The sequence below is a fragment of the Emys orbicularis genome, chromosome 15, assembly GCF_028017835.1.
Source record: "Emys orbicularis isolate rEmyOrb1 chromosome 15, rEmyOrb1.hap1, whole genome shotgun sequence".
NCBI classification, from domain to species: domain Eukaryota; kingdom Metazoa; phylum Chordata; order Testudines; family Emydidae; genus Emys; species Emys orbicularis.
In genome coordinates, this window is record NC_088697.1 from 25,616,894 (window position 1) to 25,629,313 (window position 12,420).

The 12,420-nt window shown below is 43.7% G+C and overlaps 1 protein-coding gene across 4 annotated transcripts in view; it reads right to left on the minus strand.

Annotated features, from left to right (window-relative positions):
* The window catches only part of GRAMD1B (GRAM domain containing 1B), a 138,428-nt gene that overhangs the window by 43,946 nt on the left and 82,062 nt on the right, over positions 1 to 12,420 (minus strand). The window lies entirely within an intron of this gene.

Genomic DNA, 12,420 nt, shown 5'->3' on the forward strand with positions numbered 1-12,420 from the left:
ACTTTAGGACTTGTCTACATAGAAAACATACCATTATAAGCTAAGTGTGACTATAAACCAGTACAGTTATAGCTATAACGTCCTGTGTGGACCCACTTATTCCAGTATAAGATGGCCTTTTTTGTTTGGTTTAGCTTATGTCATCTGGGAAGGGGTTTAAGCTAAACTGAAAACGCCCCCCTTATTCCAGAATAGAAGTATCTACCCTGAAGGTTCATACCAGTATAACTATAGCTGTACAACTATACTGGTATAATACAAAACTTTCCTTACAGTCAAGCACTTAGGCTTCTAAGCAAATGGTCTGATTTTCAAAAGGTGCTGAGCACTCTCAGTTCCCAGTGAGGTTACTAGAAGCAGCAGTTACACAGCTTCTCTTCAAATCAGGCCATCTATTTAGGGGCCTAAATATGGCATCAGGTCCCTAAAGTCTTGCCTACACTAGAAAGGGCTTGCTGGTTTAACCATCCTAACAAACCTTCCTAGGATAGATACGGCTTATACCAGTTCCCCAAGCAAACTAGCAAACGGCCGTTTTTTGCTGGCATAACTGCATCTACACTAGGACTTTTGCCAGCACAACTACATCAGTAAAAATAAATAGATAAATAAATCACACCCCTTCACTGAAATAGCTAAGCCAGCAAAAGCTTTAAGTGGAGACCAGACCTAACTTTGGGCATATTCTGGCCATTCTTACACAACAGATCTGGTCAAACACTGCAAAACCACCATACACAAATATCAATCTGAATTCTGAGTTTGATCCCATTTGTGCCTCTTATTATTCCCATTTCACAAACATTTGGAATTTTTTCCCAATAAAAATTATCCAGCATAGTGTGATTTTGTTCGTACAGACTTCTGGGGGATGTCTTTTCTTCCTATGAATATCAGTATTCACAGGCAAACAGGGGTATTTGTTTAACAAAAAGGACATTTGCTGTTCATTATTCATTCTTTACTGGTAATTATTCTCCTGTTTAAAAAGCTCAAGTCATCCAATCAGGAAGCAGAATCAGTGCTATATGACTTACATGACCAATTGTATACCATGAGTAAAGAACAGTGAACAGTTCATTAACAACCCATAGGCTGAATTTGTGCACATAAATTATATGGTGAAATTACCTATAAATACAACCGCACAAATCAGGGTTGGTTTGTGGACAGAAATAAAGGGCTAAATTTGTTGGCTAATGTATTTCCGATGAATAATTCAGACAGCTACATTATACAAGAGATTATTCCCCTTATTATGACTCACAATTATAGAGATGGGAGTAAAACAGTATTGCCAACCCCAGGTGTTCAAAAATCATGGATTATCTTAAAAATAATGAGATGATAAATATTGGGTTCTTTTTATTTTATCTTCTGGTTTTCAAGCCTTTTTGGATATACTCAGATCATTTATTCCAGATTCTCTCTGCAACCACTAAGGCTAGAAACTCAATTTTAAAAAAAAGCTGAGACTCTCCTGCAATCTTCTAATTCCAGAAGCTGGGGCTTTAGGAAAAATGCTAAATATTGTGAGGGTTGCAGACTAATTGCACGAGTCAGCCACACTGAAAAGAGACTGATTCTCATAAAGGGGCCCAAACCTAAAGGAGATTTGAGCCAAAGTTCTTAAAATTTTCCCAAAGTGATGGGGTATTAGGAGAATGCTGTGGGGGAGCATGGTAGATGAAAGAGCATCTCTTGAAATATAATGTTGCTTTTATTACACAATCAAATAGTTAACAATTATTCCCAGATATCTGAAGATACCTAGAATATCTGCTTGCTGTACGTTTATGGTGAGAAAAGTACCTATGTATAAACAGCGCTTTCTTACTCAGCAAACGTGCTTCCTTTGTGTATTGAGAGTTAGATCTGTGCAGTCTAGCAACAAAATTAAGCTTTTACTACTTCATTCCCTGTTAGTCCTCCACAGCCAATACAAGAATGGAAGTGTAAACTGGATGCTATTCTGGCTCATGCATAGGGCCCTACCAAATTCACAGCCATGAAAAACGCATCACGGACCATGAAATCTTGTCTCCTTCCGTGAAATCTGGTCTTTTGTGTGCTTTTAACCTATACTATACAGATTTCACGGGGGAGACCAGCGTTTCTCAAACTGGGGGTCCTGACCCGAAAGGGAGTTGCGGGGGCGGGGTCACAAGGTTATTTTAGGGGAATCGCAGTCTTGCCACCCTTACTTCTGCGCTGCTGCCTTCAGAGCTGGGCAGCCAGAGAGTGGCGGCTGCTGACTGAGGGCCCAGCTCTGCAGGCAGCAGCACAGAAGTAAGGGTGGCAATACCGTACCAGGCCATCCTTACTTCAGTGCTGCTGCTGGCAGCGGCGCTGCCTTCACAGCTGGGCTCCTGGGCAGCAGCCGCCGCACTACAGCTGTCCAGCTCTGAAGGCAGCGCTGCCACCAGCAGCAGAGCAGAAGTAAGGGTAGCAGTACTGTAACCCCCCTACAATAACCTTGTGACCTCCCTCCCCCCCACTCCTTTTTGGGTCAGGACCCCTACAATTACAACCCTGTGAAATTTAAGATTTAAATAGCTGAAATCATGAAATTTACAATTTTAAAAATCCAATGACCATGAAATTTACCAAAATGGACCGTGAATTTGGGTACCTACGATCATCAACAAAATTATTAAGTTTCAATTGCCAAATCTCTATCACTAGCAAAAAGATATGATGCAGGAGGGTGGGGAAAGATGACTGACTTTATATTCCAAGTTTGTGTTTGCACTTTGCAGAGCTGGAAACTAGGAAAAAATAAACATCCTTTAAACTGAAACAATAATAAAACCTAACTGTTAATACAGTGCTTTTCATCAGAAGATCCCAAAGTGCTTTACAAAGGAGGCCAGCATCATTTTACAGATGGGGAAACTGAGGCCCAGAAGTGAAGTGATTTGCCCAATGTCACCCAGCAGGGAAAAGAACCCAAGTCTCTCCAGTTCCAGTGCAGCGCTCTGGCCCCTAACCCACACTGCCTATGGACATGGTACGCCTATGAGAAGGATGCTGCCACAAGAAAACAAACATGGAACCTCCTCATGCCCTTCTTCTTAAAAACATCACTTTCCAGAACAGAACCACACTTTAAAGTAATTATGACTCACTCAGAGTTCAAAGCTCACACTTGGAAAGTCTTCCATGGACAACAACGGAGAAGCTTGGCACCTTGTCACCCCACACATCTGTCTATGGTACTTACATGGCCCCCATGACCACAGACTCTGAGCACCTCACAATCTTTAATGTGTTTATCCTCAACACCCCTGGGCAGTAGGGCAGTGCTACCATCCCCATTTTACAGATGAGGAGTGGAGGCACAGTGAGGATGAACATGACTTGACCGAGATCACGCTGGAAGTCTATGTAGCAGCAACTTGAACCCTGGTCTCTCAGTTCAAAGGCTAGTGCTCTAACCACTGGACTATCCTTCCTCTTCCCAGCTATATACATCTATCGCAGACCGTGTGTGCATATGAAATACAGGGAAAGGTTATCCTACCATCACTGGAGATCAGGAAGTGTGTATTGCCATGGCAGCACTCTGTACCTATTGTTCTAGTGGTTCACCAGCAGAAGCACAAGACTGAGCAAACAGTAAATCTCTGGGCTTTCCCCTTGGAACTCTGTGAAACAGTTTCATTTTCACATATATAAGGCCAGACTAAAACCTCAGCTTTCCCACTTGAACGGTCTGCAGTGCCAGTCAGCTCCTCTATAAAGCCCCTTATGGGATATGACTGGCCAGAGACCATGTAGGAGGACAGAAAAACACAGACAGACACATTAATGGAGCAAGAGAAAAACAGAGAAAGAAACAGGAGTGTGGAAAAGAAAGAACCCATTAAGGAATGGACTCATCCTTTGTTCTATCCAATCTGGGAGAGACTCAAGTTTGTGCTTAAGAATCAGGGAGATATGTGACAAACACTTGACCAGCTGCTGATTTCCCTATTTGCTTTTCTTTCTTACTCTCCCTCTTTGTTTGTTTTTATTGTTGAGAAACCCAACCTCCCCAAAGGCAATCCACAAAATCTAACTGATTCAGCTAACAAGAACTGCACTGAAGACTGTCTGAAGTCCTGGAGGGGTGACAGTATGCTAGGCTGTAGAATGGCCCCATGCAGCCAGGATTTCTTGCTTCAAACCACGCCTACAGGTGGTTGACGTGGGATGTACCACAGGGAAAAAAAGAAACGAGGCTGCAAGCCTCATCTGCCCCCGTAGCTCACTGTCACTGTGGTCATGCATGATTCTCCCCACCCCAGTCTCCCCTGCCTATGAATCAGGGTGATTATAATTTTGCCCCATTCACATGACCCCAACCCAATGTCAGTGCAATGTGTATATCGTCCCCAGCCCAATCTGCTTCCTAAGCTTTTTGAATAATGTTAACAGAAGGCCATGCTTCCACCAGTGGAAAAGAACAATGGTGGAGGGGAAAAAACATAACTATAGCCAAGAAGAGTCTGGACCTAAATGCTCAGAAATGACTAGAGAGGTTGGTTGGCCTCAGTCTGCGTGTATTCAACATGAGACACATCAAAGGGGTTAAATTTTCAGAGGGCAGGTGCTTAGCAATTTCTCCAAATCAGGCCCCCCTTAAGGTGTTGGGTGCCCAAAATCACTAGTCACTTTTTAAAATCTTGGCTCTGGTTCTAAAATTGATCTAATCCAAAGTATTTTTGGGGTCTTTCTCAAGCCAGGTCTATACAATGGAGTACCCCCCCCCCACAAAGCATCTGGTTATTTATGTCACTAGAGCAAAGACCCACTCACCGTATGATCTTGGCATTTCTTTCTTCTTTCACCTCCTTCCCCATTGCAGTGTTGTACTGACACAGTAAAGCTGTTCCACAACCCCGTTCTGTAATCTACCTGTATTTATGTTTCTGAGCACTCACCATGTAGTTAAGAGTAGGAGGTTCCATTTTTCCCTAGTCAGTTTCCCATTAGACATGCTGACCTAATATTTGGAAACCACCAATTCTAAGTCATTGCTCGAGAAACCAAAACGCCAAGGCCTAACCTGGAGTGGGAGGAATTGTTTCTCACCAGTGCTAACACCATCACACCTGCTCTCCTGCTGGACTCCTCAGATGCCACACCAGGTATTCACTCTGCCTTTTGTGAGACAAATACTAGAGGTTATGTCCATTTCACTAGCAGCTCAAAGGCCCTGTCAGTATTACAAGTGTCAACACTGCTACTTTCAGACTTTTGAGACTGGTATTCTAGACTGTCAACCTTCTACCTTACTGATGAACATGAGGCCTAGCTTCTGTGCAGGGCCTGGGTGAATAGCCTTTGCGCACCACCTGCTCAACTCTTTATGTTGTAATTTACGAGGAACCTGGACCGATACAGGTGTGGGTGGGCAAGGTTCTGTGGCCTGCAATGTGCAGGAAGTCAAACTAGATGATCACGATGGTCCCTTCTGACATTAAAGTTTATGAGTCAATTCAGAGAGTATAAAGTGTGAAAAATTCATGCAAATCACAAATAAATTGGAGGAAACTAAGATGTGTTCACAGATATTCTGTGAGCAGGAAGTGAAGTTATGTAAATTATTCACTGTGAATTATTCACTCAGATCTGTGAAATCCCAAAATGCTTTTCTGAAGCATCTTCATTTTACAGAAGGAGAAATTGAGGAAGAGAGAGATTAACTAACATGCCCAACATCACACAACAAGCTAGTGGGACAGACAGGAAGAAAACACAGGAATCCTGACACCCAAGTTCCCTGCTCTAACCTCCAGTCAAAAAACACACATAGGCTGCTGGAATTGTATGCGATACATTGCACTGCTGTCCTAAACAATTAATAATGGAGAATGTTCAGGCAACCTCTCTGGAGCATGACTGCAGTCCAGGGTTGCCACATGGTTCTGAATGCTCTGTTCTCTACCGCGTCCTGTTCTATCTGGCTACTGCTCAGGTATTCAGAACCCTAAGTACACTTGCAACATAGAGAAACTTCCAAAGGTTTAATCCATCAGGACTATACTAGAAATAGGGTCATTAAAACAAAGGATTGAGCAAAAGGAGACCTGTGTAACACCCACCCCCTCCCTCACCTGCAAGAGCTCAATTATTTATCTGGCTTATGAGATATTTTGTCTGGACCTCTTTAACCTAGAAAGCCCATGAAAGCAGCAGGCTCTTTTTCAAGATCCCAGCTGGTTCAGTTAGAATTGACTTTTTCACAGTATTTTTGGCATTAATGCTCCAGGCTGAACAAAGGATGTGTCACGATGCACTGTTTTCTATTAGTAGTAGCATCACAGCGTGCCCAAGATCCCCAGTGATGAACCAGGCCACCTCACTGTGCTAGGCACTGTACAAACATGCAGCAGTTTATCAGAAATGTTTGTGTCCACTTGAAGTTTGGATGAAAGTTCAGGATGGTTCTAAATGTTGTGTCCTGGGGTTATTAGGAACTCCTTAAATCAAGGTACTGAAACTTGATAATGTGGTACCTCAAATGTTGAGCTCTATTGATAGCATCTGCATTTCAAAAGTGTTCCATAGCACTGCATCAGCTTCCCAAGTCCTGTGTCTGGCATTCACTGGGCGCAACATACAATCTTGGATGGATTCTCTGAGGGAAGTGTCTTGTTTAGTTTGCTCCAGAACTCAAGTCAGGAACTTGAAATGCATGTCCCCAAGATAAGATAGTAAATCTGTCTGAGCTGGTTCACTCATCCCTACTACAGCTGCATGAAACTCATTGACTTTCTCTGTAAGGTTTGTGCAAACTTTTCTCATTAGTTTCAGTTTAGGTGAGTTCAAAGGATCACTTTGAGTTCCAGCTTCAAACAAAACCCCAAAACACAGAGAGAAAGCCAATCAAAGTTTTGCTTGGTTTTAGCTTAAAACTATGAAAGAACATTTAACCTTGCCTGGTTTCCACTGGAAAGCATAAAACAGCCCTGATTAGCTCAAAACAAGACCTCCATGCATATGTGAAATTCAGCTCAGATTTGCCACAAAGTTGGAGAACCTTTTGCCCCAACTGTCCAGAGTTTCAGTTTTGTAATTAAACCCAGAATGAGGCAGCCTCTTTTAAGGGTTGTAATGAACATTTTTGCATGAACTCCAACTTATAGATACACACATATGCACCAAAGAACAGACAGACATACACAGTGTCTGCCTAGTTTTCAAATGGTGCTTTTGAGAGCAGAAATTAGTCCAGAACATTTACCATCTTCAAAGCACTTTACAAAACATAAATCCAATCAGTTTGCACCACATCCCTGTTAGGATTATCACCACTGCACAGACAGGGAAAATGAGAGAGAGATGGACTTCTCCAAGGCTACACTGAGTCAATGGCAGAGTGGGGACTAGGACTCAGGAGATTCTGGCTGCTAGTGTTATCACCTGATCATTGGACAACAGTGACTATCCCCATTCCTGACATGGCGAGCTCCGCTGGAGTGCACATAATGTGTGCGAAGAGTCTGTTTATTCAGCCTTTCTATTCAAGCACAAAGAGGACAAGAACAACACACACATTACACAAGTGCGAAGCCCTGTCCTCACTCACCTCCCCCCCCACCTCAGCCCCTGAAAAACTCTCCGCTGCTCCTGTTCACTCCCAGAGTTTTGAATCTGACCCAAGGAACAGCCATGACGAACGCTTTTTGTTGTTTCCATAGTGACCAAGGCCTGCAATAGAACCGGGAATCCACGCTTCAAATGCCAAAATGGACTGACCCACTTTGAAAAATATAATAATAAATAATGCTTTACAGACCTCGCTGACCAGAGGCTGTTCAGACCCTCAGATGCCTCTACAAGGTGGTCTTGAGGAGTTGCTGTAGATCACACTAGGTGACAGAACAAAAGCGATCCAGCCAGAGAACAAGCGAAGTCCCTTTATGGAATACACGGGTCAGGGAACATCTTTATGTTCTGTGTCTGTACAGTGCCTAACACAATTGGGTCCCGGGGTCCATAGCCGGGACTTCAAGGCACTACTGCAAAACAAATAATAAAATAATAACGAGGGAATGGCTAGAGAGAGAGGGAGAACTTCTGCTCCCACCTGCACTCAAGTCAATGGAGTGACTGCATGTGCCCTGGTTTAACATAGCACAGAATTAGGCCCTGCGTCCAAGTGGCGGGGAAAGAAAACAGTCTATCCTCATTACATAGCATATAGAGAAGTTCAACCCTTGTGTAACTCCACTGAAGTCCATTAAATGAGATGACACTAAGAATGAATTTGATCTCACAGATGTATGGGTGTAGCGGGGCTGCCACCCCACTCCGGTGTGGAAGGGGTTAAAAAGAGCCCTGGGAAAGGGCTGCCCACAGAGCCAATCAGGAGCAGGCTTGAGGCAGCCAATCAGGGCCGGGCTGGGAGTATAAGAACGCCTAAGGGAGGAGCTGGGTCAGAGTCTCTCTAGCTTTGCAGAGAGATGGACCTAGCTGCCTGAAGGAGCAAAGGGTTCATTGGACAGAGCAGTGCTGGGGAAGGGGAAGAGGAGCTCCAGCCTGGCAACTCCCCAGGCTGAGGCCTTGATAAAGGCCTACGCGGGTACTGGGGCTGGGAGGTGCAGCCCGGGAATAGGCAGAGGCAGCTGGTCCGACCCCCTTGCCAATGATGAGTGGCCTTTACAGACTGCAGTTTGTCCCAGTGAGAGAGGGCTGGATGATGACTGGCAGTAGCCACTGAGGCAAGGTGGGTGTAGAGGGTTGAGGGTTCCCCTGGGAGGGGAGACCCAGCGTGTGGGGGTGCTGCAGTGGGCAGAACCCCAGGGTAAGGGGCACTGGCGTCCGGGAGGGACACGGGGGCCTGAGGCAGGTGAGCCACCAGCCGGCAGAGGGCGCTCCAAGGCTGGAAAAGAGCTAATTCCCAGGATGACAAGCAGGAGGTGCCGCGCCGGTGAGTCAGCGCTGTTACAATGGGGATGAGACGAAAAACCACCTTCTACTGGAAGATTATCTGGAAAGATTTGTATCCATGGACGAATGGAGAATACAATGAACAGCAGTGTTTGTGAATGTTTACAAGTGAAATCCATGTTCTAGGAGCTATGCCTGCATCCCTTTGAGCAATAGAGAGACCCTCAGTACCACCCCTCTTGTCCTCCAGGGGTTCCAAGAACTCAAGCAGAACCACTGGTTTTGATTGAGTTTTCTGACTAATTTTGAACCCAGGATGTTCAAGTGGTCTTGGAAATAGGCAAAATGAGTTTGGCTATCCTAATATATACTGAAATCACACCACGTGTCAAAATGCAGCCACCTCTGGGTTAAAAAGAAACAGTTTAGCAGCCCATATCAACACTACCCTTAAAACAGCATTCTGCAGCAATGGTCAAAAACAATACAGCTTATGATTGTGATATTGAAGCATTTTGAGCTATTACTGTAAAACATGATAGTATTTTTTAAAATAATGCTACCCAATTGTTTAAGAGAGGAAGTGAAGAATATTAAATCAATTTGAACCTGCCAGATGTAGAATGTGAACTAGAATTTAGCCAGGACACAGGCTGGTGATCATTACATTGCAAACAGTACCAAGGAATTTTTTTTTGATGTCCAAGACGTCTCATTTGAAAAAATGGCAACTTCAGCCCCATAATGCTCTCGAGCAGCACTGGGGTCACTCGTCATTACTGAAAGGGAAGAGCACCACCTGCTGAATAACCAACACCACTTCCTGTAGCACCTGGTGTTCCTAAGAGGTCTCACAGCTAAGCCCTGACCCAGCCCAACCCGCTCAGCTTTGGAGAACTAACAGTATCATATCCTCACAAATAAGAGAGTATTTTAATATCTACTTCATCCGCACATCCTACAAGAAAGCATCAAACTTAGTTTAAATTTTAATGAACAAACACACTGACGCTACTATCCCTACCTCTGGCTCCCCCATTTTGTCCTGTCTGCTAGACTGTGAGCTCTCCACGGCGGAGAACAGTGTTTATTTGGGAATATTATACAGTGCTGAGCACACTGGGCTTGATCCTGCAAAGTACTGAGCATTATGGTCCCGATCCAACAAAGTCCTTAAGCATGCGCTTAATTTCAAGTGCTTGTGTAGTCCTATTGACACACCTGAAATTAAGCACTGGATCAAGCCTACAATTGGTGCTACAAAAAATAAAAATACAATAATAAAGAGAACATGAAATCATAGTACCTAGGGGCCATTCAGAAAGGCTAATGTCAAAGCAATATCTCTTTATGGATTAGGAATGTGTAAAGAGAGAAGCATTTAGTCAATGAAAAAATAAAAAGTTAGTTCCATGTTCAAAAGTTAGACGCGGACCCTTGTTATAAACTGTTTCCTCCACTTTCTACTTTGACATGGGTAGAACATGCCACCTATCTAGGTTTCTGTCATCTACTCATTATAGATGAGCGAGCCAGTAGGAATGAAATATGAAGCAATGAAAAGCATTGCTCAAATTCAAACTAAATTCAAACTGAAACTTGTGAGAGATTCCAAAATATTTCCTTCCTTCCCCTTCCATCCCCTGGCGATTTTTTATTTTTATTCCATCTCTGCCCTCCTGGATTCTACCCAAGTGAGAGGTGTCACATTCAGGTTAGACAAACATTTGTCAGGTATACTTACTTCTACCTTAGCTCAGGGAGATGGACGAGAGGAACTCGAGGTCCCTTCCAGCCCTACACTTCTGTGATTCTTCTGAGTGAGGCTGCTCTTAGGGTTTCTGACCCAAGAGGGAACAGAGATCTCTTGAGATCTCACAAGATTTCCTGCCCAGCTTTACACACCAAAGAGATTTGGATAATTCAGATCTGAAACCAAACTTCTGAGTACTTTGCCAATCCCCTGAACTTTCTGAAGTTCACCTATTTCTGCTACTCAAAGTTTACGCAGGAGATTCCCTGACCCCCAATCTCCACCATACGTGAGCGGAACCCACCTGGAAGAACTAAAATTGAGGATAATGCTCAGTGATTAGAGGCTAGTGAAGACGACGCAGCCAAAAAAGCTTCAAGGAATCTGGTGCTCCACACAGTATATACATAAGACAGCATGGCCCAATGGGAAGGACCTTGGACAGGGAGTCACGAAACCTGAGTTGTATTCCCAACTCTGGCACTGATTCTGTGTGTCACCCTCAGCTACCTCTCTGTGCCTTGGTATCTATGTCTATAGAATGGAAAATAATACTTGCACATCTTTGGAAAGTGCTTTGGGGGCTCTATGGATGAAAGAATACTTATTATATAACCAGCTTACCAGTGACTGAGCCCAGGCTTGCGTCTAACACTTAAAAGGGGCAAGGATCAATGTTTTATGTATACACGGGCAAAGAATTTCAGTACAGCTGAAAGTTAACAGATTGGCAACACTCAAGATTGAAGTCATCTATCTACACACAAAGCAGAGTGTGTACTGGCAGCAGCAGCATAAACTACACCATCACCAATGTGCCTCAACCCTTACTTGAAGGTATCACCTCCAGTGGTAAGATCAGAGTTACTCTCTGCAGCTTTGCTGCAGAAACTGTCAACAAGGCGGATAATAGTGCTCTCTCTGAAGACAGCTTTTCTGTGATATGGACTCATGTCCACTGGAAATAGGGTTGAGACTCACTAACTCATTTCATGCAGGCTACCAAACAGCCATCAGAGGATGATAACTTTTGGTCACTCCCAATCTGGATTGGCTTCAGAGTGGAAACCTAATGAAGAATGAAAATCTCTCTATATACCCTCAACCTACCACCTGAGCTTCCCAGTCACCCGTGTCTAGTAGCAATATATTGCTGTTATTCAGACTACCCTTTGGGGGAAATCTTGTAAATTTAACAGGGTGAAACCAATAGGGTTGGACAGAAATTACACAGGATTCTATGAGCATCTCTCTATAAACCTATTAGAGTGTGGGATCCTTTTGACAGAATTTTTAAACAACCCTATAGACTTAAACAGAGAATTATATCCCAGCCATAGAATTCTAGAAGTTGGTTTAAAATTTCTATTGGAAAGGTTTTCATTCTCTATGAAATTCTACAACATATTGACATAGGCACAAGAGAGGATTAATCAAATCTTCATGCTTCAAGGTTCACTGCAGGTGTCAAGAAGGAATCTGCCCTCCACCCACACACGGCATTGCATAGTCAGTCAAATGTATTCTTAATAATGCCATTGCTTTTCTGTGAATCCTCTGATATTGGTCACTGCTAGAGGCAAAACATCAGACCTGATGGATAAAGGGTCGGATCTCTCAAGGAAATTCCCATCTTGCTGTGTTTGAAACAGAGCACTACTTGTTCCCCGCTTCCCAGCCCACAGCGCCTAGCAATACTTCTGGAGATCGCAGGGAAGAGATGGGAGATGCTTTCAAAACACCAGCAACAGTCTGGTAACAGTGTAAAGTAGGATGGTGACTTGTAC